Source organism: Asparagus officinalis, chromosome 9 (genome assembly GCF_001876935.1).
Source record: "Asparagus officinalis chromosome 9, Aspof.V1, whole genome shotgun sequence".
Lineage (NCBI taxonomy): Eukaryota > Viridiplantae > Streptophyta > Magnoliopsida > Asparagales > Asparagaceae > Asparagus > Asparagus officinalis.
The window spans coordinates 57,678,733-57,683,623 of record NC_033802.1 but is presented as its reverse complement, the minus strand read 5'-3'; positions in this window follow the sequence as shown (position 1 = coordinate 57,683,623).

The window sequence follows — 4,891 nt, the reverse complement described above, 5'->3', positions numbered from 1 at the left end:
TCTCCCTGCTGATTTGTCAGTGCCGTGATTTGTTGGTCATGCATTTCCCTCATTTGCTGCATAGCCATCTCTATTTCAAACTTAAAATTCCCCCTCTGCTTAGTTAAAGCGTCCTCAAGAATTATATTCATCTGCTCTTTGTTGATCATGAGCGAATCATAGGATTGTCCTGTGCTTGATGCCATATCATCGGAAGCCATTGCTGAGCAGGCATCTGAGCAAGCATCTGACGTTTTGTCATCTAAGGGTAGTCTCTTTTGTATGCTCTGATAATTCTTTCGTCCACTGGTTCCCGATTGTAATCGAGTTATCCGTTGGGATACTCCTGAAAACTGATCAGGTCTAAAGAGTCATGTTGACTTCCCTCTACCAGTCATATTGATAGATACTTCTGGACGTTCATCATCTTGAAGAGCAGCTATCTTCTTGCGAAAAAGCCTTGGTTTGAACTCGGGCGTTCTGATGGAGATTCTTTCAAATACTGAAACTCTCTTCGGGACGGCCTTGGAGCAGCAACATTCTGACAATACCGCTTTGATAATTTTGGAATACGGACAATAGGACTCCGGTTCTCGATTATTCCTTCTCCGTGACTTGTTCATACTTCGGACCCGATAGTACAACTCATTGGTCTGATAACCAGAGCAACCCATCATGTGTTAGCATGACTCCCTAGGTGTAACATCTTCGTCTGACGAGTACGTTTTCTTCTGGGAATTCAACGCTTTGTTAGTGTCTTCAGGAGTCGCATGTCTGAGGCTACGTTTTCATGAACGTAGGCTTTTAACATGCTCCTGGACTTCAACACGCAGTCCAATGCATTTAGTTATAGGACTTTTCCTGTCATGCGTTCTCCTCTACTACTTAGGATGATGACTATGAGATCCATTCAATAGGCCTAAGCGCTCTTTGACTGGAGTTTTGCCTCGATCATCATGTGAAGGGCCAAGTCGATCATTGATCTTTATTTTAAACTGGGACAAATCCACACTTTCGAGGATCTCTATTGGAGGCAAGGAACTCGACGGAATCAAAGAAGCTTGTGCAGAACATCTTCTCTCTTGACCCTGGCGTAGGTCAAACCTAAGTGACCCGTTGGTTGGAGGGTCGAACCTAAGTGACCCGCGAGCTGGAGGGTCAGACTTGAGTGACCCACGAGCTGGAGGGTCTGATCTGGGTGTCTCGCGAGCCGGAGGGTCGGATTTGGGTGACCCACGAGCTGGAGGGTCGGATCTGGGTGACCCGCGAGTTGGAGGGTCGGATCTGGGTGATTTGTAAGCTGGAGGGTCGGATCTTGATGACCCACGGGCTGGAGGGTCAGATTTGGGTGTCTCGCAAGCCAGATGGTCGGATTTGAGTACCTGTGTTTTTTGATGTTTTTGGCCACCGTCTTAGACTTTGGCCTCCATACTTTGTGCAGTATTTGTAGTTTCTTTTCACTTTTTTATTCTACAATTTCTTATCCTCTTGCACAAGAATTCTTGCATGTGCAAGCAATGCACGGTATTTTTGAATCTGCTCTTGAAGAGTCGATCGGGTCCTTTTGACGAGGACCCATTCGTTCTTTGCTGGTTTGAAGGAGGAGGGGTTGTCCACTCGCTGTTGTGGTAGTTGACGCCTCTTGGACTTTAGATCCACCTCATAACGGATTCCATCAACTGGTTCCAAGGCTTTGGCTAGTTGGCGTGCGAGGCGTTGGCGTCGCCTCTGACGTGCTCTCTTTGATAAAGTGGGCACATCATCAACAGTTGACCCCTTGCCCGAGGGGTTCAGATCTATGGTTTTAGCCTCGTCGGATACCGGCAGTACGTTTTGAGCCACAAGTGCAGCGGTGGTGGGAAGATCTTCTTAGAGTTGGCCTTCCTGCACCTACGAGGAGAGGTCGATCTGGAGGAGGAGGATAAGTATTCCTCGTACTTCTGCTTGTCGAACTCATATTCGACCTTCGTTTCAACCGGGATGAGGATCTGAGGTTGTGACACGTCAGCCTCCGAAGAGAGGGTGCCGGCTCCCACTGTGGTCACCAGTTTGTTTTCGCTGAAAGTCGCCTTCATCATTGATTTCATTAAAACTTTAGTCGTTTACAAATGAATTCAAATAACTAAAATAAAAATTACAACTCTCTTAAAAATAAACACAAGATTCGTTTATCGTCTCTTGCTTGTGTGGGTTCTTCGCCGGTGCCGGGGTTTATCCGTGGATGACCGCAGATCGGATCTGGTTGATGGAAAATTGACGGAGCTCCTACCTCACCAAGGGGGTATTTGTTTGAAGCATTGAAATCTACCAAGTGAAATTAGTAGCTCTTCTCGAGATTAAGACTGTTAGACCCTAGAGGGGGGGTGATTAGGGTCTTATGCTAATCTAATCCGATTTAAATGCCAATTAAAATTAATTAATAAGTTATCCTAGCAAGTATGAAATACCATAAGATATATGAGCTAGGATAAGCAATATAAACAATGAGATATATCCTATATGATAAAATATATATGCAAGGATATATAAACTAACACAAGGGGTAAACAATATGAACTAGATAGTGGATCATATAAATAATGAGCTATGGACAATGGCGATATAAGATATGAACATAAATATAAATGAACGCCAAAGCACACTCAAACACACTATATGATCACGGAGTTCGGACCTTCCGTCCTACGTCTCCGCTCCCCACTCCCGGGGAGAAATCCACTATCACAACCGGGTTTTCTACGCTCACCCGAATAACGTTTACACCTCACAGTGTCGGTTTTCAACGCTCACCGAACAACGTTCACTCCTCACACTCGGTTTTCTAGTTCACCGAAAACTTCACAACACACTCGGTTTTCTAGCTCACCGAAAACCTTACACCACTCACAATGTAACAAATATAAATTTGTTCTCTACAATAGATGAGAACACAATTAAGCACAACTCAATGTTACAATCTCTCACAACCCTAATATACTATGTATGCAAATACAATAAGCTCAAGTGGGTGTGTGTAACAATGAGATAATATAATCAAATCTAAACTCAATATAAAAACTAGCTTTAAAGAATGATAATCAAATAACTAAGCAAATGTAAAGCTAGATAGAGTTTAGAAAACTTCTCCAATAGATGACAAGATGGAGAGATGGAGATTGGAGCCCAAACAAGAAGATGATCTCCTCCACTTGTGAAAACAATCTTCAAACCAAACAAACACTAAAACACACTTAAACCCTTGTTTAAAACTCTTTAAACTTGTTTAAAACATTTCTTGAGTACCCTTAGAAGTATGAGGGCATGGAGTATATATAGGCTCATGAAACAAGCCCAAAAACCCAAGAAAACCAAGCAAAAAGACAAAAAAAACGGATATATCAAAATCTGGAAAATATAGCTGTTATGCTACAGTAACCGCGTACAGAGACATGTCCGGTCGATCGGTTCGGTCGACCGGAGTTACTGTAGCAGTGCGCAGCTGTTTTGTAAAATCAATTTAAAATAGTAAATGAACTCTAAAAATTATGAAATTTTGTGGAATGTTCTAGGCATGTAGAATAACATGTCAGAGAAAGAATTTCTGAAAAAATCTTTTCCCAGTTGAGATAAATAAATATTTGAACACAAATTTACAGTTTCTAAAAAACTGCTGACATACACGATTTTGTAAAATCAATTGGGCACAGTAAATCAACTCTAAAAATAGTAAAATTTTGAGGGAAGTTTCTAAACATGTATATGAACATGTCAAAGAAAGAATTTTTTAAATATCACTTCCCATTTATGAAAACTCATCTATTTTGTAAAACATGCACGAACATAAACGAACGAAAAACATGATTTTGTAAATTCCATTAAACATAACAAATCAATTCCAAACTTGATGAAACTTTACGAAATGTTTATAAACATGAAAACAAACATGTTAGAAAAAGAATTTCTCAAATTGAATTTCTATTTGTGAAAACTCATGTATTTTGCAAGTATGTCCAAAACATGAAAACCTAAAACCATGCATGTATATATATAACTATATATATACATAGAAACCAAATACGTGTGTGTATATTATATTGAGCTTAGAGTATCTAACACACATAATATAAATCCTAAACTAAATTACCCAAGCTTGATTAGTCTTCAATAAGCTCTACTTGGTAATCTCGCGGATGAAGCTTGAACTTGATCTTTAACTTTGAATTGCACTTCAATAAGCTCTACTTGGTAATCTCGCGGATGAAGCTTGAACTTGATCTTTAACTTTGAATTGCAAGACATCACCGACATTCCGCCAACCTCCTTTGGATATGATCGTTGAAGCTTTATTCCATCCATCCTCCAACAACCCGACATTCCGCCAACCTCCTTTGGATATGATCGTTGAAGCTTTATTCCATCCATCCTCCAACAACGTTATTTGTCTATAATAAATAAGAAAACACAAATACTAGAAAAACAACATTAGTGGTAAATTGTTTGTTAAACATCATCAAAACAAGAAGGCCAACAAAGACAAAGCCTAATCTCAAGGAATGGACGAACGGGGCTTCGGATCCTTCGAATGACTTCTCCTTTGTGCTGAAGTTCGCCGGGATCTCGTTAACCTTTACTAAAATTTCGTGCTCCTTGACTCTTCAATCCAGCAGCACCTCGTCCTCTTGATAAAATTCTAGATTTGCAAAATGGAGACCTTGGGCTGATATTTATAGGCCTCGAGTGCGGTTATTTGGATGAGAATGAGTGATTTGGCATTATCTTTAGTTAACAATAGCCCAACCACGTTAGTGGATGATATCAAGTCAGTTAGGAACCCCTGAAACCGATAAATCCTGCGAAAACTACTTTGAAAACCGTCAAAACACGTCAGGGGGTCAAAACAGCATGACGGACGCTGCTGACCCGCGGGGGGAAC